This window comes from Triturus cristatus, chromosome 7 (assembly GCF_964204655.1).
Source record: "Triturus cristatus chromosome 7, aTriCri1.1, whole genome shotgun sequence".
NCBI lineage: Eukaryota > Metazoa > Chordata > Amphibia > Caudata > Salamandridae > Triturus > Triturus cristatus.
The window spans coordinates 1700887390-1700913134 of record NC_140590.1 but is presented as its reverse complement, the minus strand read 5'-3'; the positions used below and the strand labels follow the sequence as shown (position 1 = coordinate 1700913134).

Sequence of the window (25745 nt, the reverse complement as noted above, 5' to 3'; positions counted from 1 at the left end):
CACTGCCTCCCCAATTGGGGGATTGGAGGATGGGGATTGATATGTATATGGCGGCGGAGAGGGTCACCTATAAAGCAAGAGGCTGTCCCCGGAAGTTTTGTAGAGTGTGGGGAAAGTGGAGAAGGTATTATGGCCTAGATGGAGGTCTGGGACCGGATTGATGCACTGAGAGTCTGTCGACCCAAGGCTATGTTCCAAGTTACTGGTGGGTGGCCCAGAGGCCCTAGATCTATGGGGAGCTGTTGGGGACTAGAAGAGTATAGTGGACTTATGTGTGGTGGGAGGAGACTGGATTTGGATGAGCGGAGGCTCACAGTGCTGTCATTGTGGATGATGGATGGAGGGGTGGGGGGACGCCCGGGAATGCGGATAATCACCTGTGACTTGTTAGTGGTGTCAATGTTGGTTAAAATGCAAATAAAAAGATTTATTAAAAAAAGAAAAAAATCTTACTATATCTTGCCTTTGTTTCAATGCTGTGGCTGGGTTCTTCATGTGTTGGTTTTGCTTGTGCATACTGGTTCTGCTGCAAGCACTCTCAATGTTTATACAGTACAGCATTTTAGATGTTATCACTGATGTCACTGAAAATGTAATTAGTGTGTGAGGTCAAAAGCAGTGCATGGCAGCAGCACACATTATAGTTAGCTCAATAAACTGTAACTGGTGAATTTCAGTGCTTTTTTAGTTTAAAATTCTATCTTTAACTGTCATTCTCACCTAACTATAATGTCACTTTATCCTTTGTTATTTTAAGTGAATTTCAAGGGTTTTTAAATTAAAGATAGATAGTCAATTAAAAAGTCCACAGTCCTCTCCTTCCTGGGACTCAAGTTCCCCATTGTAGCACTTGACTCTCTTAGGGTAAATGTACTACATTTTGATATTCACAAACCACAAGTGTAATTTTACTACTAGCGAAATTGCACTTGTAGTTTGTGAATACCAAAAAAGTAGCAAAGTTACTACAGCAAGAGTATACTCACAAAAGTGTAAGTTTACCTTTGTGACTCAAATTACTAATGTTTAAATCCTGGTACATTTAAACACCTTCAGTGAAACCCTCTAATCACGTTTGACCCATAGTAGGTGAACACTCGATAATAACACCCCCCTCGGCTATTCCAGATGCAACATCACAATATAAAGGGGTGTCATTTTAAATTAGCAGGTCTAGATTATTCAAGGGGGTCACCACATCAATATATAAAAGGCAGGCCTATTTGCTTTGTAAAGGGGTCACCACATCAATATATGAAGGCAAGCCTATTGGCTTTATCAAGGGTAGACCACACCCTATACAAGGCATACTTATTGGCTTAATCAAGAAGTCACCGCCTTAAAACAGAAATCACATGTTTAAACCAATGGAATCGAAAACCATATTTAAAAGGTATTTATTATTTATAATAAGCATTGCAATGCTTTAAAAAATTTTTTTTTTTACAGCATTTGAATTCAAGGCACCACCAAGTATGTGTCAGTCTTTCTTTTACATACCTTAGACTACATAATGCATCCATATGAACAACCACAAAGAGTCCCAGCCACCCTCAGCTGAAGAGTAAACGCTCCAGCTCTAAGAATGCTTAGAAACATCATTACCCATTCCTGCGGTCACGTTCTGTAGGTTCATGGAAACATCGGATTACTAGTAATAAATAATATTTGGGAAGCTGCTGCACTCACTGCAGCCCCCACAACACTGAACACATGTTGCTGGTGTCCCTGCACAGAGTGGGGCATTACAAATCAGGAAAGACATATGCAAGTTAGTCTATTTTGGGGACCTCCTTGGGATCCCAAGGCCCCGTGGGTCCCTTGACACAGCCCTTGTCTCCTGGGGTCACACTGGAGCTGGCTACATTTCCTTTGTGCTCCCGCCAAGCAGCAGCATTTCCTCTTGGCTCCTGTCAGTGGGAGCAAAACACTGTTTCCCCTGCCGGGTGAAGGGTGGGCATGATGTTGTGCAACTGATTCATTATGTCCCGGGGGATTGGCTTTCAGAGACAGCATTGGGTCAGGATGTAGTCCCTGAAGCGAAAAGTTAGCTCCGGCAGGGCAGCCCCACTCACGCCCTCTCCCCTGCTAAAACTGATGTAGTTGGATTCTATATTTAGGCTGGAATTAAGGTAGTTTAAGAGTCTCTGGCCTTGCATGTGTAAAGATTTGCTTGTGTGTCTCATCCTTTTGAAGGATTGTTGGCTGATTTGGTGATCAGATCTTGAATACGCTCCTCCAATGGATTTGCTGTAAGCAGTCAGGTTCTACAATCATTCTACACCTTTGTACCATACTTTGAATTTGGTCTATGAATTTACTGGGCTATTCTAAGGGCGGTTTGATATGGTCTGCTCAAGGAGATTGAGGCAGATTCTGTTTGACAGGTCTTTGGTTGTTAGAGGCTGGCAATGCATTTCTTCAGCAGATCATTTTAGACTGTGTTAGAGTAGTTGAGGCATGTCGGAGTGAGGGCTCACATCAGTTCAGTTTGATGGTCTTGACAGTGGTGGGTGAACTTAGAACGACATTGGTTTAGGGAAACTCGGCGGCCTTACTCCTCCTGGACCTGAGTGCGGCTTTCGACACGGTGGACCACCACACCTTGTGAAGCAGACTCTCGACCATCGGGGTACGAGCCACATGTTACAATGGCTCACCTCGTTCCTGCAGGGAAGAACATTCCAAGTCCAGGAAAACACCACTCTGTCGAAAATAAAGTCATTAAAGTGCGGGGTGCCACAGGTGATGAATACAGGCCCCAGCTAGGCCCGCAGGACACAAGGGTTCGCTCTCCTGCAATGGAATCTATAAGGAAGTTGGCACGGAAACTGCAAAGTACAAAGACAAAGTTTATTAACCCTTAAGGGTGGTCCTACAATCCATACAACACCCTTCAGTATTGCACAGAGTAGCACAAAGAACTTGCGTACACGGTCCCCTTTTATACACAACAGAGGGGCTCATAAGTGGGTGGATACAACATGAGGCAAGGAATGTTACCTTTTATGGACATTTTCGATACAAGATAAATATGTGGGCGGAGCTGACATACTCCTTGAGCCCGCGAAAACATGGTCAAGCAAGGACTAACTGATAACAGATGTGGTCAAGCCTGGGCATGCGCCAGGCGGACAAAGGAACTATTTATAGACTGTTACTAGGCAGATTACAAGAGCAACTAACACGAAGATAGTACTCTTCTCGTGTTGAGCACGTGGAGACTTGACAATACAAAATGGAGTCCAGACTTTAGTCAACATAACGAAAGAGACATGTCTAAGGAAGGAGAATTCATGTCTTTAGTAAATGCTTAATCACATCGTGGTTTCAATTTACAACAGACGACCCTTTCAGCATTTACTGAAGACATCCGGTTTGTTAGGATAATCATCGTATATGTCAATTGTCATCATTTCTTCTACTTCTTTAGCTAAACGTTTCTGATAAGTGACATTGGCAATAGCTTTCTTATCGGGAATACAGAATGATACACATAAGGAACAGAGCAAGGGACCACATTGGATACAGATGCAACAAGAAAACAGAACTGCTACAATTATACAGAGACCAGTTAAAACCTTCCAACCCCAAGCAGTGATCAATGCCCAGAACCATCCAGAAAAGGACCAAGTGCCGTTTTCTGTATGGATTTCAGCTGCAATTTTATGCAACCTGTTGATAGCATTATAGACTGACGGTGTGTGGTCAGGGATAAACACACAGCAACTACTCCCGATAATTTTACAAGCTCCACCTCGATCAGCTAACATAACATCTAACACCATACGATTCTGCAATGCAACAATTCTAGTAATCTGCAATTCTTCCGTAAGATTCCCAAGAGCAGCAGCGGTTTGGTTTGTCACAGCCTCTACCACTCTTGTTAATCTTCGAACTTTCCTACTATTTAGGGCTGCTCCAACGAAGAAAAACAATCCTAAATTAAAATCAATGTACTGCTGCAGACTGGTGTCAGTCTGATCCACATCATCAATTGATAGAGTACGTTTATACCTATTTACAGTCACATTATTTAGCAACTTCAAATCCTTATGATAGGATGCAGGTGCCAAAAATACAGGAGGCAATAGAAATGCTACACAACATACTCCAGACCAACCGGCTGGCAAACGGTAATAACCTTTATTTCCGCATACGAAGTATGTATTATGGGATGCTAAGAAAGTACTGTTATTCAGCCCATCGATGTTTAATATGGTAATGCAATCACTAACACCAACAGGAATATAACCCACACTCTGGACACACAGGTCCGCTTGAGCTTGTGCCACTTGAATCACAAATCTGTCTTTTCCCACAGTGTCTCTGGTATTCGTGAAAATATAAGGAATCGATTCATTGTCTGGTCGATACTCTTCCCATTCCCAAATTGTCCCATTCGCTTGCGGATATCCATCTTTATCCTGATGACATTCTTTATTGAGTCTGAAGAGTAATCGTCCCACTGTGGGTTTCCGGGTGGCAAAAAGCAAAGTGTACCATGCTCTACAAGAGCCATTATGAGAGAAAGGAAGAGGTATGAATGGCGTTCCTCCTTTCTTCTGATGAGCTGGCATCATACCACATATCCAACAGTTCGTAGCATTCGTGGCAACGTGGGTATGATGCAACATCTGGATGAAAGTGTTATTCAAATAAGACTGACGATGCTTCAATTCTTGATACGGAAGGGTATAGAAGTAGTGCTCCTCAGGCACTGGAGTGGTCAACACAAGTAACTCTCGAGCAGGAGTCACATCCTCCACAAACCATGTGGTTATCCCAACAATAGCTACTGTGAGCATAAAACCTGTTGCACAAAGGATCTTCTTTTTCTCCATGTCAAGATAAAGAATCAATATCTTCCTGAAACTAAAAGGTTTGTCAGAACTCTTCCCCTTAGGCAGCGGTCGATTTCTTCACCAACGGGCCAAGATGGGTGTCACTACACTAATGCAGGGCTGATCCCCCCCCCTTGCCTCATTGGCTCTCCGTTTCACTAACCCAAGGGCCGTTCTGACAACATGTCCCGATACTGAAGGATTCACTTTCTTGGCCTGAGATGATATCGCTTTCCTCCAGGAGTCGCGTGGTCCGGAAAGAGCTCCTCAGCGTCGTTCGGTTCCACAGCACGGCCTTTCTCTGTTGTCAGAATCTCTCGTTGATCGGTCAATACAGCAGGCTCCACCAATCCGGGCGGTACTTTGCGGCAGTGCAGGGAATGGATCCAATTCTTTCTGTTGGAAACTCGCACAGCCGTCCTCGTTGCAAGTAGGACTTGCTCAGGACCAACCCATCTCGGCTCCAAGCTGTTCGTCCTGTCAAAGATTTTTATCATGACATAGTCGCCAGGCCGGAGACTATGTCCTTCACCGGTGGACCGATCAGGGAGCGCCTCCCGGACCTGTTGATGAATAGAAACCAAGTTATCCGTTAACTGCGCCAGATAATCATTCATCATTACACAAGGTACATTATACACAGTCTTAGGTTTTGGTGGACCCCAAATATTCATTGGGCGTCCAAAGACAATCTCGTACGGTGTAAGACCGGTTCGAGAGTGCGGTACCGATCTAATTGACAATAACGCCAGCGGTAAAGCATCTGGCCAAGTCAAAGACGTTGAAGCTTGAATTTTAGCGATCTTGAGCTTCAGTGTACCATTATACTTCTCGACTAGTCCTGCAGATTGAGGGTGAAACACTGCGTGGAACTTCTGGGTGATGCCCAGACCCTTCAAAACATACTTTATAACATCCGCTATAAAGTGGGGTCCGTTATCACTCCACAGAAGTCTACAAACGCCATATCGAGGGAAGAACTCCTTCAACAGCATCTTGGCGGTAGTCATTGCAGTATTGTCTTTCGTAGGGTATGCCTCAACCCATTTGCTAAAGGCACAAACCACTACTAGAACATACTTCAAATTGTTACAGCGCTCAAGCTGGATGTAATCCATCTGCAGAACCTCAAAGGGTGCAGTAGGTGTTACAAATCCTCCTGCTGGAGTTCGAGTACCCTTTCCTGGGTTGTACCTCAGGCAGATCATACAGGTCTGCACCACCCTCTTTGCCGTGCTCGCAATCTCTGGATGCTCCCAGACTTGGGTAAGCAATTTTACAATTGCGGAAGCTCCAACATGTGCTAGCCCATGTGCCATCTGAACCATAGGTTGTACAAAAGCCGTGGGTAGTTTCCATCTATCCATCTGCTTATTTCTCCAGCAACCCTCATCATCCAATTCTCCCTCACTGGACCATTGCTCCCGCTCTTTATCAGAAACGGTCCTCTGTATTTCTCGCACTTCTTCCTTCGCATCATGCCATCTTTCTACTTGCGACTTCACTACATACATGGCAGTAGCACCAGGCTGCGTCGCAGTCTCCCGTGCCACCCGGTCTGCTAACGCATTCCCTTCTCCAACTTTATCGACTACTTTCCTATGGGCGCTACATTTAACGATGGCAATTTTCTTCGGATATGTCAATGCAGTTAAAAGATTATGAACTAACTCCCCATGCATTATTTGTACTCCATGTGACGTTAAAATCCCTCTCTCCTTCCAGAGCAGGCCGAAATCGTGCGCTACTCCGAAGGCATACCGGCTATCTGTATAAACATTCACACACAATCCTGTACTGAGCTCACATGCTCGTGTTAATGCTATCAGTTCCGCTGCTTGAGCTGATTTCTGTGGTATGCGTGCTGTCTCCACTATTGTTTGCAATGTGGTAATTGCATACGCTGCTGAAGTCGTACCATCTGGTAGCTTCAGGCATGACCCGTCCACCCACAGTTCTCCATCTACATCTGGAAAGGGCGTATCCTGGAGATCAATACGACCCTTTGTTTGTTCCTCAGTCACAAGAATACAATCATGTGCTTTCCGTGCTTCAGACTGAGTCTCGGGGTATGGCAACAATGTGGCCGGATTTAACGTCACGCACCTCTTTAACGTAATATGAGGAGCCAAAAGCGTCAGCTCATATCCCGTTAAACGGGCACTGGTCTAATGCTGCGTCTTTGTCTGATTAAGCAGGGCATCAACAGCATGAGGGACTAATACCAACAGCTTATGAGATAACACAATTCCCTCGCTTTGGCGTATTGACACAGCTGTCGCCGCAACCGAGTGAAAACAACCAGGCAATGCTCGGGCAACAGGATCAAGTACAGCCGAAAAATATGCACAAGGGCGCTGCTTGTCGCCGTGCATCTGCACTAAAACTGATAATGCACATCCATCTTTCTCATGCACATACAGCGAAAAAGGTTTGGTATAATCAGGAGTCCCTAACACTGGTGCTGAACAGAGAGCCTGTCGCAATTTCTGAAAGGCAGTGTCACACTCATTCGTCCAAGGAAGCGGAATAGGTGTGTCTTTTGTCAAAAGGGCTAACAATGGCTTAGCTATGTGTGAAAACCCTAGTATCCATTGCCTACAAAACGAAACAAGACCCAAAAATGCACGCACGTCCTTCTGCGTGGACGGCGTCGGCGTATCCAGAATTACTTGGACACGATCTGGTGTGAGTGCACGCCCCTCCTTAGACAAAAGGTGACCCAGATAAGTCACCTTTGGTCTACAGAACTGTAACTTTTTCCGAGATACTTTGTGATTGTGGGATGCCAAAAAGGAAAGCAAAGACAACGTACTCGTTTCACACAACTCCGGAGTGTCAGCCGCCAGCAAGATGTCATCGACATATTGAATGAGGGCGACACCCTCGGGCAGAACAAAGGAGTCCAATTGTCTTTTCAAAGCTTGACTATAAATGCTAGGGCTTTCCGTGTAGCCCTGAGGGATTCTACAAAATCGGTAAGACCTAATATTTAGAGTAAAACCAAAAAGGTATCGACTATCAGGATGAATAGGGATTGAAAAGAAGGCATTTTTCAAATCGATAACTGAAAACGTGGTCGCCGTAGGCGGGACCAAAGTAAGCAACGTCGTGATATCAGAAACCACTGGGTACTGAGGTATCACGATCTTGTTCACTTCTCTTAAGTCAATTATAAACCGATAGACTTTAGCATCCGTATCCTTTTTCAAAATGGGTAAAATCGGGCTATTACAGACGTTATAGGGAACTTCTTCCACTACTCCCACCTTAATCAAATCCTGCACAAGCTGTATAAGAGCCTCTTCCCCCTCCTGCGAAATACGATACTGTGGAAGGCGTGGTAACACCGCCCCCTCCTGGACACTAATGTGAACAGGCGGAATCACCATCTGTCCCACATCAGTTTCCGAAGTGGCCCACAAAGCACAAGGGAGGGTAGCTAACACAGCATCTTCTGCAACCACACACATCCGTTCAGGCCGGGGGTAATTGTCATTTAATATCACCCGCACTCCAGCAGGGGAGCAGCGGATCGTAGCTCTAAAGTACTTTAACATATCAAGGCCCATAATGTTGTCCGGCGTGTTCGGGGCAAGCAGAAACGGACAGGGTGCAGAAAAAGAATCAACCTGAAATGTGAGGGGCCGTGAAAGAGGGCTTCGGGAGAGTGTACCATCAAACCCTACCGATGTAACCATTAAGCCAGATGGGGGAGCCCTCGGAACCAATTGTTTAGACAGCGCACTACGAGTCGCTCCTGCATCCACTAGGAACTGATCAGTAGAACCCAAAACCTCAGCTGATACGTAAGGACCCTTCTGATCAACCGGCACCTCAACTGATTCTAACCCCCATCCAACGCATTCCTATGCATGCTGAGAATCATGGTACCCAGAACGGTCAATCCCCGACACTTGATACTGGTTTTGTCGATCGAAAACATTAGGCCTATCTCGTTGCTGCCCAGCAGGGTCAAAACGAGCGTGATCGACAGAATGCCCTCTAAAATTCGAAAAGCCCCCTCTACCTCTCGGGCCACCCTGATTGGTCCCTGACGCGTAGCATGCAACGCCGGGCAATCTCTGGCCCAGTGTCCCGATTGCTTACAATACGCACATTGATTCCTGTTCAAATCAGATCGGCCCGAGGGAGGACCATAAAATCCTCCCCTACCTCTATTGACACCCCGTCGGGGCGGACCATATACTTGTGCTAACATCACCTTCGTTTTTAAATCCTTCGATTTCTTCTCCTCCTGCCTCTTCGCTTCTTGCTCCTGGCGCTCATAGTACTGAGCTATAGTCAGGAGGGCTGTCGGGGTCGCAGTGGACCAAGAACTTTCACTCGCTTTTAGGCGGGCTGCGATCGCCGGTAATAAATTCGCCACATATTTATCAGCAAAGAGGTGTCGACCCGTATCATCCGTAAGTGACTGACCACTAAAATCATGAAACGTCTCCTCAAAGCGCGTAAAGAAATCTGCAACTGATTCATCGACTTTCTGCTTACACGAGGCTAACATGTTCCAGTCAATCTTTTTAGGGGGAATGATTGTCTTCAACTTAGTCAGAATAGCAGCAGGGAGATCTAAGATAAGCTGAGGTGGTTTCTGCGCGGGCTTCCTCTCCCTATCCTCATCCTCAAGCTCAGACCACCGAGCCTTAAAAGCGGCAACATCGTCCACCTTCCGCACAGATCGCCACATATCTGGTGGTAAAATAAGCCCAAAGAACAAATCTATATCTGCTAAGGTCATAGTACAAGAATTCAAGGCCCCCTCGACTTCTTCGTAAAAGGCCGCTGGATTCTTGCGGGGATCAGGCAACGCATTCTTTAACGCCATGACGTCAGCCCTGTGCCAGGGAGTATAAACCCAATTATACACAAAATATCCCTTAGCATCGGCGGAGGTAATATCCGAGCTAGTCCCCGCTCCTTTAGGAGGAACATACAAAGGCGCCGCCTCTCGCATTGGTTTAGCATGCACTAGGTCGCTCTTATCTGACTGAGAGGTGGATGAGTGGCCATCTCCAGTACGCGAATCCGACTGCTTCTCCTCCTCAGCTTGTTGGCGTGCTTTCTCTTTAAGGTCCCTCGCCGCATCCCGCAACGCAAACAGTCGCCGAACCGCATCAGGCGCCTTAGAGGGAGAGAAAACACCATTACGCAATGCTTTAGCATCTGATACCACATCGTCAGGCTCAAAAACACTGGAATATTTCCGGAAAGCAGCAATCACTTCCTCAGAAAAGTGGCCCAAAAATACAACTTTTCTCTATCCTGCCACAACTCCCAAGAATTCAACAACTCAGCAAGGGATAACTTGCCCTTGAGTGCACGATAGGAAACTAGCCGAAGCTCACCCATTCGGTCAGCCGATAACATGGACCGCGTGTCTACCTTACCCGAACCCGATCCAGAATCTTGTGGCCTCGGGGCAGACGCGCCGACATAAGGAGGCGGAGAACGATCTAATAAATAAAAATCATAGTCATGATTATCAAGGACAGGATAAAGTGACTGACGAACAACATATTGACCCGAGACTTGCAACCTACGCTCTTTCTCTTGCCTCTCCGCCTGTTCTCTTTCCTCCCGACGCTTTGCTTCCTGCGCTCTCACATGATCATTCTTTCGTTGCTCTTTATCAAACAGCGCTTTCTCACGCTTCTCTCGCTCACGCACTTCCTTCACCCATAATCGCACACATTAAAACATGTCTTGACGAGCACGCCGTTTACACATACACTGTTCCACATACTCAATCTTACGCATATCAAACGACCCATACAACGGCCACCGTAACTCAGGATCCTTTCTGGTATATTTCCTCCATACTGTGCTGTACATTATGGAAGAAAGACCATGCTTCACATACATATCCCTATTAGGAGTCCCCTCTGGGGGAGCTGGAGCAGATTCCTCGAGGTTTAACCGGTTTCCAAAGCAGCAGCACCACTTACGGAGTGCGCTAAAAACAGGCATGCTCAAAAATAATGCAGAATATGCAGTCTTATCAAAAATGGCACTTAAACGTTGTGCCGTTCAAAGTTACACAGTTCCGGAGAAATATCTCCACATTACCTGCCTATATGTGTTGCAACGCATATATTCTCACAATAATCAATACAAGATAGGACCGGTCATCACAAATCAAACTCAAATAGCCAAACCAGGCTTCAAAAACTCGGAGCAAGTACCGTACAACGGTTCTTACCAATCAAGAGTCCAGATTCCAACTGCCAAGCTCCAAAATTCGCCCAAACGGCTGTCACGGCAGGACCGACAGAAGAGGTCTCAGTCGAGGACCGGCGCCACCCAGATGGTCAGGTCGGAAGGGAAGGAAGAAGAACCTCGGGATGCCAGGACTAAGTGCCTCTGGCAGTGATCACATCCCCGGCCAAATTCCTCACCTTCGTCGCGACCAATCCTTCGAGCATCCGAGTCGCCGATGAGCCCCACGTGACGGGCGCCAATTGATGAATACAGGCCCCAGCTAGGCCCGCAGGACACAAGGGTTCACTCTCCTGCAATGGAATCTATAAGGAAGTTGGCACGGAAACTGCAAAGTACAAAGACAAAGTTTATTAACCCTTAAGGGTGGTCCTACAATCCATACAACACCCTTCAGTATTGCACAGAGTAGCACAAAGAACTTGCGTACACGGTCCCCTTTTATACACAACAGAGGGGCTCATAAGTGGGTGGATACAACATGAGGCAAGGAATGTTACCTTTTCTGGACATTTTCGATACAAGATCAATATGTGGGCGGAGCTGACATACTCCTTGAGCCCGCGAAAACATGGTCAAGCGAGGACTAACTGATAACAGATGTGGTCAAGCCTGGGCATGCGCCAGGCGGACAAAGGAACTATTTATAGACTGTTACTAGGCAGATTACAAGAGCAACTAACACGAAGATAGGACTCTTCTCGTGTTGAGCACGTGGAGACTTGACAATACAAAATGGAGTCCAGACTTTAGTCAACATAACGAAAGAGACATGTCTAAGGAAGGAGAATTCATGTCTTTAGTAAATGCTTAATCACATCGTGGTTTCAATTTACAACACAGGGCTCCTTGCTGAGCCACACACTGTTTAATGTGTACATGGAGCCACTGTCCCAGATTGCCCTCAGCTTTGATATCTCGATGACGTCCTATGTCGATGACACGCAGCTGGTAATCTCTTTAGACCCTAAAACTAACAGGGATTCCGATAGGTTATCACACTGCATTGAAAAAGTCATGGAATGGATAATGAAAAGCTGATTAAAGCTAAACGGGGACAAGAAATAGGACAGTCCCTAGGCCATCCATAAACTGGCCGGACTGACTAGGTAGCCCACCTATGCCTAAGGACCACATTAAGAATTTAGGCTTCTGGCTAGAACAGGACCTCTCAATGATGACCCAAGCTAAGAAAGTCACTGGTACATGTTTTGGACTACTTAGAAGTATTCGGAAAATCCTAGATCGTATCTCAACACAGCTTAGAAAGACTGTAGTCCACTCCCTAGTCGCATCACGTCTGGATTATGGAAACGCGCTATTTCTGGGTGCGCCAAAATATGTGACCAATAGACTCCAGGTGGTCCAGAATGCAGCAGCCAGACTACTGTGCAAGGCCCCAGCTCGGGAATCCGCCAAAAAGCACCTTAAAGGGCTACATTGGCTCCGGGTGGAGGCCAGAATAAAGTTTAAGGCATTAATTTAAATGCCCAGAGCTCTACACAGCAAGGGCCCCAGAAAAATCAGAAATCTGGCATCCCCATATGTCCCAAATAGAAACCTGAGGTCGAGCGGAGAAAGACTTCTAAAACAAACATCCATCAAGAAAGTGAGGTGGGGAGGGGGGGATCCTTCTCTCACCTTGCTCCCAAACTCTGGAATTCCCTTCCGAGGGAATGTCGGACTCTGGACAAGGAACTAGAATTCTAGAAATCAATAAAAACCTGGCTGTTTTTGCAGCATTTCTAATCTTCCACTAGACTCAATCTGCAAACCTGTCTCTTAGCACTGGGAATCCCTACGGCAGCTACGGGCTCTTCAAGTCTAAAAATAATAATAATAATGAGTGGGAGACGTTTCTGGAGAAGTGAGAGCAGCTTGGGATCGAGAATAACTAGCTTCTCTGTCATGGCACCATTCAGTGAACAGAAAGCTCTCCTTCATCTTGTGGAACTTCCAGTTCAAGCACAATGTAAGGAATGAAGTTGGTTGATATCTAGCGTCTTCCTTATGGAAGTGTATTTGCATATCAACAGCGTACATTTGGAAGTTCACCTGCAAATGTTCACTGAGGTATACCAGGTGGCATACATAAATCTTGAGAAGAAAACACCAGAGAGATGATCCTTGAGGAGCACTGTTCATCACTCGGAATTTGTGTGATCCAAATGACCAGGTTCTGAATTTTGACTCTAGCTGGTCAGGGATGATAGCGCCCATTACCCTGCTTTTCTATAGATTGTGTTGGTATTGTATTCCACGCACAGTTCAGGGATAATCAGGGCTGTTTTTCTGTTTGAGGCTATGGATACATTCTCTTGTCATGATTGCAAAGTTTTGGTTCCCCTTGCAAGTTGCAGTACAGGTTGGTGGCGCTAAAGAAGATGTTTCAATTCCATATATATTTGAAGGTATTTTGTGGTTTCCTTTTACAAGATTCTTTTCAGAAAGAGGAGGTTGGAGATAGACTGGACAGTATTTTTGGGTCAGTCGACGTATTTTTTCTTTCAGAAGCGGGTGGCGATTATTGTGGGCTTCAGCATGTTAGTAGAGTTCCAAAAGATGAAATGCTTGAGGCAGGTGGTTGAACGAAGGTTAGTTGGCCTGTTAGAGATGTTTATTTTGAGAGTCCAGGACAGTTTTTAGAAGCCCTGGCTGTGGAGAATGGTATGATTATGAGCTGTAGGAGGCTGGTGTAGGAGTACTGGCTGTGGGGGAAGCGAATGTAGGTGCACCAGTTGCTTTGGGTAATGTAGAAATGCTAACTTTGGGGAATGCTGTAGGTGCACCACTCTGGGGAATGGTGTAGGAGCCGTGGTTATGTGGAATGGTGAAAGTGCCTTTGTAGTGGGTTAGGTAAAGGTGTACTAGAGCTAGCTGTGGGAAATGGTATGAGAGGCTTAGCTGCAAACCATTGTGTTTAAGAGCTGGTTGTGTAATACGGTGATGAATCCCCGGATACAGCTGTTGGTGTACATGAGATGGAGTATGGTAAAGGCGTGCTACATCTATAAGATTATATTGGTTGTTTTCATGGGGTGGTGAGAAAGAGCTGGCTCTGAATGGTGATGTAGGAACTTTGAATGCAGGTTCCATCCACTGGCTTTGAGTGGTCAAAGAGCAGCAGTATATTTGGGGACAATATAGAAGTGTTTGGTGTTGGTAGTGCTCCAGAGAAAGTTCTGAAATGGAGCGATGTTACTCCATAATTTTGGAACATTAAGAACAATTATGTTTTAGGGAGTTAAGAAAATAATTCTTACCAAACCTGTTTTATTTGTTAACTAATGCCTTTTCCATGTCACATAAATGAAAAGATGGATTTTTCACTCTCTGTCCTTTTTTGCTCATCCGTGCTTGGAACATAATTAGAGCATTTGGTGCAAAGCTTGTGTAGGATTCTCAGTATACATTATTTCATAATTTTTCTGTTGGAAGTATTTACCCAATTGTATACACTTAATCAAGCCAACATTCTATTTCTCTGGTGATCTGCATATAAGGAGTTCTATATTAATGCTGACCGTCGGATGGTGTAGTAGTGCCGTTGTTATAGGAAGGACGTCATTTGCTGGGGGGGAGGGGGTGGGGAGAACGATGTAGGACCAGTAGATGTAGATGCCTGGGTGACTAATCTTCAATGCTAGATGGTGTGGGAGGGAGGTCTGGTTGCGTTCAGGATGATGTAAGGAGAAGCGGATGTAGCAGAGGTATATAGCATTTGGGGGTCTCGGTGGTATAGTAAATTTGTCTGTGGTGCATGATGTGAGAATGCTGATTTTGGTTGTTTTCTTAATGCTAGCTTTTGGGCATGCTGAACAGGGGAGGAGTAGTAGCTGTGTGGCAGACTGCAAGCTGTAGACGGAACCCTGGCACTTGTAGGAGTTGGTGACAGAATGCTTTCTAGGTATACTTGATAAATGCACTAACTATGGCCAAGGACTGTCCACAAGGATGGTGCAAGGGGGATGAAAGTGATATAGTTTGTAAAAGTCCTGTATTTTGGAGATAAGTTCCTTCTGATCTGCACTGATGTCTGCTTTTTATTTCTCCCTTATAGTGATGGCAGCTCATCCCAGATAAATCTGCGGTATCTTTCACTTACCCTTGAGAAGTATGACCTTGCCAGACGGCTCTAAAACAGCAGTGACCCTAGTATTAATCCCTATTTCCCAGCGCAGTGGCGGTTCAATTGGATGGAGCTTGGTCAATGGAAAGACTATGAAGAGGTAACTTAACGTAAACTGGATTTGGATGAATAAACAGGTATCAATATGTTGGGTGTCAGCAATCCTCAGTGAAAAGGCAGCCATACATTTTGGGGGAAAAGGCATGCAATGTGATTGGGAAAATATAGAGACTTCACTTTGTTTGGTGATATAATAGGCCAATGCCTGGGTCATAGTGCATTTGTGGCTATTACTGGAAGTGGCTTAGCCCCCAAAGACGGGGTTGCAAGTTCCAGATCAGTCTTGGAGCAACTATGCAAAGACTTGATGATCACAGACATAGTACATTCAATACTTCCTGTGGTGCTTGCTGCTGTAGTACAGCACTCCTTAAGGGAATCAAAAGGACTATGATGAACCATAGTGAGGGATAGTACTGAGGGTGATGATGCTCTCACTATACTCCACAACAACGTTGCCATTTCTAGTCTCACAGGCAATGCTATGAGCAGTGCCGGCAAGGTGAATGAAGGCAGGAGTAATAATTTGGGGAGTTGGAGGTCACCATTGTAGAGGGTGATTTCAATAATTGCATTGTCACGTTCATCAAGGTGCTATATATGGAAGAACAGATCAAGATAGGTAATGTTTTCACTGAGTGAAACAGGAATCATGGGTACAGCTCCTTGCGCATTAGTGGGCAAGTGAGTGCAGATCGAGTGTGAAGAAAGATTCAAGCCCTGCCTGTATCCTTCCAGCAAGTTCACGTAAGTGTTTGCTTTGTAAAGCGAGTGGCAGCTTCTCTGTTGGGAAAACAGCAGTGTGCAGTTACCTTTGATACAAATGCCACTCCTTAATACAATGAGGTCCCACATAGATTAACAAACGATTAGGCTAGCAGCAAAGATTGATGGTCACAGCCACAGTGGGATCCTGTAACAGGTGACCAACTGGTCACCGCAGATAAAGCGGTGGAAGAAGTGGCATCCTGAGAAAACGGAGGCTGTGGAGTCACCAATACTGGGCCCTCTCCTTGTCACCTTGGAGCTTGTTGGTTTACTGGAGTTGGTCTGGAGGCAGATGGATAGGCTAGGGCTGGAGAAGCGTGGGGTCAGGAGGTGCAGGTGCTCATGTGAAATGGGCAGTATGCACCCCATGGGAATCCCATAGCACTTCACAGCAGTATTGGAGATGAGCATCATTTAGTAGGGGTCCTTCCGGCAGGGTTGAACAGCTGTCTTTCGCTGATCAACCTTCATGAAAACCCAGCTTCCTGGTTCCAAGTCGTGTCTGGCTTTGGTAGAGCAGTCATCCAGGAGAGATTGAAGATGAGATTGTTTTTCCCAGAAATAGTGACTCAATTGCCTACAATATTGCAAGACCATGTCACCATTCAAATGAAAGTTTAGAATTACAGATGAAATAGGAGCATTGGAAGGGATCATCATTGGTCAGCACGTTATTATTTCATAGAAGCTCAATCTAGTTCTTTGGAAGGGAATGGCTCAGATTGGCCAGAGAGCCAAGTGCATGGCATTGTGCTATTTAATGTGGGTCCCTGAACATACTTTAGCTACCTTATTCCTTACCTTTCATGGAAATTCTGTGTGATGGAGATAGTAAAAATGTTGCCTGATTCCTAGAGCTTTGAAAACACATATTGGACTATGAAAAAAATGATGTGAGAAACCCTGTCACTAGCAAAACCTTAGAGGAACTCCAAACTGGGGGATGAATTATTTCAACAACTTCTTGGATACTGTCTGCTTGATTGCAGGGGTAAACCTCCACCCATCCTGAAAACATACATACAGTCACAAGTAGGATCTGTATATAGGCATCTGAATAAAGTCCATCTGCAAATGGACAAGGGCCCCCACGAAGTGGATGGCCTGCAGGGTGGTCATGATTCTTTTCCTAATATTGTTGGCTTGACATATAGCACAAGCGTGACAATAAATTTGGGCAATTGAAGGCAAAAAAGGCAGAGCAGCTTTCTTAGCAGCTTGATCTGCTATGGCATTTCCCTAAGATACCTCATCTTGCCAACATTGATGAGCAGCACATTTGACACCAAATCAAAACAGATTACAAACAAGAGGATCTTAGGGAAATTTAAAGACCACACTGGATTTGTTCCCCAATCATAGCTACAACAAACAGTACGAAATCCATGGGTCTAAAGTGAAAACTAGAAAAATGTGTGCTATAAAAGCTACAAACACATGAATTTTAATCTATTCAGATAGTCACTAAATGCCCACCTAAAGGCGTCACAGGGCATTTCCCTTATTAGGACCAAATCCCTCACTCACCACAAAGGTGACATGCTTCATCATGGGGATTCTCCTCTCCAAGGAAAAACCTGGTTCCTTGGAGGGCTACAACTCTCTCAGCTAGAGAGAGGAGCACAGGGATGTTTTGAATATCTAATGGGATATCCTAAATCCTCATGTGAAAAACAAAGGTGTGAATGAAGGCGCAGCGCAAATAATATAAGTGCAACAGTGTTGATTAAAACTGGATAAGTGTTGTACAATCAAGCATTTATTCTTTTCACTGTCACCAGAGCGGTTTTAAATCCATACCGCTGGTGCGCTGGTTTTAATCCTGGGAAAGGGTGTATACGAATAAATGCTTGATTGTACAACTCTTATCCAGTTTTAATCAACACTGTTGCACTTATATTATTTGCGCTGCGCCTTCATTCACACCTTTGTTTTTCACATGAGGATTTAGGATATCCCATTAGATATTCAAAACATCCCTGTGCTCCTCTCTCTAGCTGAGAGAGTTGTAGCCCTCCAAGGAACCAGGTTTTTCCTTGGAGAGGAGAATCCCCATGATGAAGCATGTCACCTTTGTGGTGAGTGAGGGATTTGGTCCTAATAAGGGAAATGCCCTGTGACACCTTTAGGTGGGCATTTAGTGACTATCTGAATAGATTAAAATTCATCTGTTTGTAGCTTTTATAGCACACATTTTTCTAGTTTTCACTTTAGACCCATGGATTTCGTACTGTTTGTTGCAGCACATTTGACACCCACAATTTTAAAGGCTAACATTAATGCTTCTAATAGATTTTGGACATACATGTCATGGGAGGTCCTTGCAGAAGTTAGTTCTTACATCCACATAAAACACCCAAATCATGAGCCACTCCAAAAGGATACTTGAAGTCGGTGAACACCATGAAAGATGTGTGTCCCCAGTACACAGGTATGGCTCCCAGTATACAGGCATGGCTAAGGGCAATATGTATAGCCAATTGGGCAGAGTAAACTTGGGGTAAATGTCGACGTTCAACAAGTTTATCTAGGGTACACACATGATGTGCCGCTACTTGGTGTCCTGCATTATTTTTGAGACTTGAACCATCTTCAAAATAAATTGATTTGCTGTGGGGTATTCATGCATCAGACACAATGCAAGGTTAGTTCAAGATGTTTTCTGGCTCACATGAATTCATAGGGCTCATTCTCCTGAAAGGTGGGCATCAAAGTGGCTGGGTTCAAAGCAGGACAAGTCAAGGTGCTGTGAGAAGCTGACAGCAACAAGATATTTCTTATTTCCATAAAGGTTATTAATTGTATTTGGTTTCATACTGATTGATTTTGCAATTTGTGATGGTTTTTATCAACCGAAAGCAAGCTAAATAAACTGAACTAAACATTTCTTCTCTGGTTAATCAGGCAGTAGAAAGGTGTTGCTTCTTTGTAGTGAGTAGACAAGCAGATAACAGAATGTGGAATGGCTGCAGTGAGTGTGGATACTTCTTCAGCTGCACTACACTGGCAACAGAGTACAGGCAAGACAGAAGCCTTGTAGCCCCGTGGTCAAGAATAGAGGAACAGAGGAATAATAAGTAATACTCTTTTCCAAGGGTGTACCAGTTACGAATGCGCCTGTACCTGCGAGGGCGAGTGAGGATCTGGACTCAGACCATAATCTACCAATCTTCCTGTTTAGACTTTAAGAAAGGTGGAATAGTAAAACAACTTCTTCAGTCAGTCTGGAGCAGGGACAGCCTGGTACAGGGTTAATGGAATACAAGAGTGAAACACACCACACACGCGAGGACTCTTCAGAGGAGAACCCCTCTGCATGTCCATAGTGGATGGGATTGTAATAAGTTATCTCAAAGTCTGGGGTTAGGGGCCTTGTAAGAAAAAGTGTCAAGGTGACATTCAATAAATTTACAAGGATCACACAAGAAGGCAGTGGGACTCACTGGGTCCTTCAGGGACGATAGCAGTAAAGCGCCCCGAAGGCCTCCGGAAACAAGGGGAGGTACAGAACCGCCCAGTCTGGCAAAGCCGCTATAGCAGTGGAACCAAATCGACTAAGGACCATGAAGCACAGGGATTTAGCAGAAAAAGGATTAAGACAAACGGGAACGAGGGAAAACACGAATGAGGTAAAGGAGCAAAACCACAAATGTGGAGGAAACTCCATACAGAGTAGCAAGTGAAAGGTTGTCAGACCCCTTCTTGCTAGTTTTTGGCCTTTTCATAATTCCCAGGAGTTGCTTCGCCCCTCTACTGGTCCCGACCTGGAACTGTCGGTTCTTGACCCTCTGCGTGTGAGCTGTGCACCAACAGCTGGTAGTCCATGGCCTCAAATCCTTCTCAGTCGTTTTGATAATCTCACCACAATTGCAAACAGGCTTGCATTTATGTCTCCTACCCAGTATGACCCTTGATGAAATCCTGACAAAACCCCTTTCGTTCATCACAACAAAACGTGAAAGGTTTACTTCAGTAGCCTCAGTGCAGGTGCAGAAGTAGGTGCTTGTTTTACATGCATGAAGACTTGTTCCACCTCCTCAGGCTTCTCCTGGCTATACAAGGGTTCCGGGGTGTCCTTTTTGACAAAGGCTTGAAGTGGTCATACCATGGTAGCAAATCCCCTAATCCATTGTGTACAATATCTGCCAATCCCCAATAAGGTGTGTACCTTGGAGGTGGTCAGGAGGTGAGGTAGTTTACAGATGGCTTAAATCCGGTCAAGCGACAGATTGCTCTCCCCTGCCAAAATATCATGACTTAAATATCACATGCAGGGTAGACAAAAATTTTGATTTCTATTTGGAAGTCGTGTGCCCCTTCTTTGCCTATTCAGTGAGCAATTACAGGGAGTCAACCTTGCTTTTTTCTAATGTGGCAGATACAAATAGCACATCTTCAACACACAGGATGTATGTAGACTACTTTGGGAAAGATCGGGGTGTGGAGATCTCATTTTAAAGCTTTTAAGAAGATGTGAACTTGACAAACCCATGTGGCTGAATTAGAAAGCAAAAAAGGTGGCTTTCCCTGTGTATTGGGATGGAAAAGGAAGTGGAGCACTGATCCACATTGAACAACCACGCAGCGGCTGAGATATATGAAAGGATAATAGTGGGGTTGGGTACCAATTGGAAGTTAAGGTAAGCACACTATTGATCTCCAGGAGGTCTTTGGCAAAGCGGTACATGTCTTTCCTTGCATTTTTCACCAGTGGAAATGTTGCAGGTACTCACAGTGGGCCTAGGCTTCTTGCTTGATTAAATCGGCCATTACAGAATGAATCCCAGTTTGTTCCTTCAGACATTAAAGGATCTTGTGGGTTACAGGATAGTTTTCACTTGGTGTTCACTGTTATCATTATGGTGCCAATACAAAGGTTACACCTCACATAATTTGCAAGTTCAGACCGCAAAGTAGAAGAAACTTGTTTAAGCAACTTGTTCAAGGATTCTGACATTTGTGTTGTACATTTAACAGTTTCTCAGATTCAAACAATAAAACTAAATCATCATTTTCATTAGTATGGAACCTTGCAAAACACTCAATCAGAAGACTGTACAGATCAGATCCCGCCTCAACAAATTTGCATGTGACATTTAGTTTCACAAAAAGTCATGTTTGTCAGTTATAAGAACCAAAAGTAACAGAACCAGGAGCAGTAATATAGCAAGGAATTCTTGTATTTGATTTGCCAATTGCATCTCTGGACAAGTTAAAGAGAGGTCTAGGAGGAAACTGCAATGTTTTGAGGACAGATCAGCTTGTACCGGTGTATTGATCATCATGATCATTCTGTCTTCCCTGGTGATAAGCTCTACAGCGTGCTCTGAAGCTATCTTGTTTAATATTCCCAAACAAACTAGGGTTGCCCAATATTGGAGGCCTTGCACTGCTACCGTTAACTGTGCCAGTAACCCACTTGGCCTCCACATTAAATCATTAAACATAATTTGTGGGGAGCAATTGCTATGTTTATCAAATAGTCAAAACATTAAATATTTCTGTCTTTCACTTTATTTTTATACAAAATGCTATTTGTTTTCCTTAAAAACTTTGTTTACTTTGGTATTAAGCTCATCATTTAACATTAGTTCAATTATCTAAAAGAATTCATTAGAATCACAGGGAAGTTGTCACTACAAACACTCGTCAGACTTAGTTAAAGCAACTGTGTCCATAAATGCCTTGATCCTTACAGCAAAGAAAATCAATCCTCAAAGATCATAGGATAGGGGAGCAGAGATCTTTGCCATTGGTGTTTTATCATTCCAGGATTATGCCCATTCATGAGTCACAGCCAACGCGTGTTTCATAGTGTGCTACCTCTTCATCAGGGCTGTACAATATCAGTCCTATACTATCTTCTAAAATCATGATTGTCGCCTCCCAGGAGTTTGGGCATATAATGCTAGCACTCCCTAAATTCCCCCAATCTTTTTCTGCCCCTAGTCAGTCAGAGGAGAATACAAGTGACCTAAACTGTAGATAGTGGTATTAGCGGGTAACTGACTTTCTTGTGAGAAGAGTGCAGAATAAGAAAAGATACTACAATGGGAGATTCACACACTGACCTACCTCGATTGAGAGTTGGCATGAAAACGAGGCCTGTGTCTGTCGGAAGGGACAGAGTTCTAACAGTTCGTGTAACATGCAAATTCAAAAACACACAGATGATAAGAGTCTAGAGAATATGTTTGGTGTCTGCAGTTGGTGATAACTTACTATTAATTACTACCAAATAATTTGTTTCAATGTGTGACTACTTAACACCTTATCTAGATTAGAATTTTGTTGTAATGAGCTTTGGACTCATGTCTGGATTATGGAGCTCTGTGCTTAGTGCGTTCCATGTTCCACTCGTGAGTCCAACGTTTCAGAACAGGCAGTTGATTTACAGCTGGCCAGGGATGAGCTGTTGTTACCTCCGCAGGCTGTACCTTTGGAAATAAAATCTACTTACCCTACTGCATCGTTTCCTGTGTAATACTTCTGGAGCTTCCAAGATTTTGGCAATGAGTTGGCCAGCATCTCCTGCGGTGGTAAAGCTCTGGGCCCGACTTTGCGTGAATTTTGGTTTCTTGGATGATCTTCAATTTCTTCAACGACGTGTTTGTTTTGGTTGTGTTTCCCTGAATTGAGGAACCTGCGTCTCTTGTTTTTATGCTTCCCATTGCAAAGACATAAGGTATTTTATCCTCTGTGAGCTGGCTCGGAGAGGCTCCGGTGGCAGTTGGTGCTCGAGACCCCATTTGCATGCGCCCATCTGCGTGGCAGTGCTCGATGTCTCCCACGCACTCTCCACTGTCATCATCCTGTCATCATCTCTCCAATGAGCCCCATCGCCTTAAGAAAGTACGTACACACAACGTACCATCGCGCTTGGAAAACAAGCTCCACCGCCTTTGAAGAGCACATCCACACCACGTTGGCGGCCATTTTAAAGTATCTCATAACCTCATCAGCAGATTCACCATTTCACTTGACGGAGTCAGATCTGTATTTTTGTTTTGTATTTTGTAACAGATTCACGGATTCACCCGACAGAGTTAGATCGTTATTAACGTACTTTCTCTCTTTGCTGTAATTGTTTTCTAATATTTGGCACTTCACGATGATACACACACCTCAAACAGTGTATCTTTGTCATCTCAGCTTCAGATTTGTTTCTTTTTTTTGGCTTCTCTTCGGTTATACGCACACCTATAGCAGTGTGTCACTGTACTCGGATGTAAGAACATTATTGCCAGTTCTACACAATTTCACCCTCCAATTTCAGATTGTTATTTGCATGATTGAGTTTATAAAATCTTCACTATGCAATCGAAGGGTGCAATCATTTCTCCTCCAATCTTCTTTGCTTACCCAGGACCACTTGCCATTGAGTGGGAAGATTGGCTTCCCATTTTTTATAACTATCTGGAAGCTTTAGATGGCTCTAAGTTGAGTGCATCAAGGTAAAAAGCGCTTCTGCTCAACAACTTGGGCAAAGAAGGCCAACACATTTTTTAATACTTACCTACTGCTACCTTACCCAATGGCAATGCCATTGAAGATGTCTATGTGGAAGCTATACAGCACCTGGAGTGTAGATTTGCTAAGGAAGTTAACATTGTAATGAACCGGTACACGTTTATACACATCAGCAAGGTGAGAATCAATCTATTGATGACTTTGTTTTGAAACTTAGAGAACTGTCAGTGAAATATAAATTTGGTGCAATGACAGATGAATTAGTTCATGACCACCTTATCGTCCACTGTAAATGCAAAAAGACACAAGAACGTCTTTGGGCTGCTAAAATCCATTCTTAAAGGATGCTTTTGAGACAGCCAAAGAAGTCGAACAATCCCAACACTGTATGCGCGAGCTTGACAAGAGAAATGATGGTAATAGTGTGTCCTTGGTATCTAAAGAAGAGCTTGATGTTGCTACTGTGTTTAGATCTGGTAAACCTCCACAAAGCGGCAGACAACAGTTTAGATCATGTTATAGATGTGGTAGCTCTTTTCATAATGCAGATTTCCGCAAATGTTCAGCCATTGATAAAATTTGTAAAAAATGTGGGCGTAAAGGTCACTTTGCCAACATGTCTAGACAATCTTTCAGACGAAGAGTAGCTTTGTAGAGGAGGATTCCAGTGTCATGTCTAATAACTTTAACACGTCTTACATAGAAGCTGAAATTCCTTCTCAGACTGATAAAAACTTTAAGTGTAGATGATCCCTCCGATGACATTGGCAGAACAAATAGACCCAAAGCTGATTTCATGATTAATGGGAGTACTGTACAATTGATGGTGGACTCAGGGTCGATGTACACTATCATTCCCAAATCTGTTTTTAACATGTCATGGTCTGACAATATATTGTTGCCTAAGGACATTAACCCAAGCGGTTATCAAGGTGAAACTATCAACCTTCTGGGTTACATGAACTCAACTATAGAGTTTGGAGGCAGATCAGCGCAAGGCAAAGTGTACGTAGCTACTGATGGTCCACCCATACTTGGATGGATGCATCAGTATGACTTATGTATTATAGTTAACCCTAGAGCACCCACCCAAGTGATGGTAGTGGAAAATCCTCCTCTAGAAAAAAAATTAGATGAGGCAAAAGATGTTTTCAGAGAGGAATTGGGCTGCTTAAAAGGTTACGTGAACAAAATTATACTTAAATCAGATGCCCACCCAATCCAACACAAAGTGCATAGGATACCCCTTGTGGCGAGTAATGTTCTGTCTTTTAAAAAAAAAGAAAACATTCTCACTATCCCATACAAATGCCCACCGCTTAACACACATTTGAAAACTAAGCTGTCCTGGTTGTGTTGAATCCCTTTTTGTGTCAACCTCTGTAATGCTCCTGTGACCTCCTGAGGTGACATGGTACTCTAAGTCACTTTGACTTGGATCGCATGCCTGGCTGGCTGCGGTGGCGTATGGCTAAATTCTGCCTGCAGTATATGGTTCTCCAGTGTGAATGATGCCTTTAAGTATCTTTTCCTGCTTATTTATACAGCTGTTTTCTAATTTCTGTCCGCAGTCCCTCTCTGAGCAGCTGAACCTAGCATTTGAGCTGGGGGCCTGGACCCATGCCTTTGAGATCTACAGCCGCCTTTACTGTGTATGTTTGAAGAGGCTTACTCAGCGCAACGTGAAAACAGGCTTCAGCAGTGAGGTGAGGCGCCGGCCGATACACCGTTGCTACAAGAGCATGGCCCCCTATTTAAGGTGAGCAACCAACAGGGACAAAGTTAACCTGTTTGACGACAAATGAAAGAAATAAAACATATTTTCTTTAAATCCTTTTTTTCTAGCTCGCCCCTGTCTTCCTTTTCTTTCATTACCCCCACGTCCCTCATCTTAAAAGCTGTTGTTAATCATGTGGTGGTCCCATCTCGAGACAGTAATAAAACTCAGAAGAATGCTAGAGTGTAAACCTAGCCCAGCCTGCTGTCTGTTGTCATTCTGCCTGATTTTTTCTTCCTATCGCTGACTGAGACGAGGACTTGGCATTTGATGGGTCCTCTGCCTGGCTTGGGCCTCTATCTTCACGTGTCATTATCCGCCACTGCCTATCATGGGCTCTGAAAGCATGCTACGTGAGGCTGTGGGAGGAAGAAAAGGGCTTCTAGGAATAAGTGAGGTTTTAGCTGGAATATTGGGTATTTTTTCTGAGCCCCTCTCTTACTTTCAGAAGAACAATACT

The 25745-nt window shown here is 44.3% G+C and overlaps 1 pseudogene; it reads left to right on the top strand.

The window, feature by feature from the left end:
• LOC146812811 (protein mono-ADP-ribosyltransferase TIPARP-like) overlaps nt 1-25745 on the top strand; it is a 197958-nt pseudogene that overhangs the window by 113816 nt on the left and 58397 nt on the right.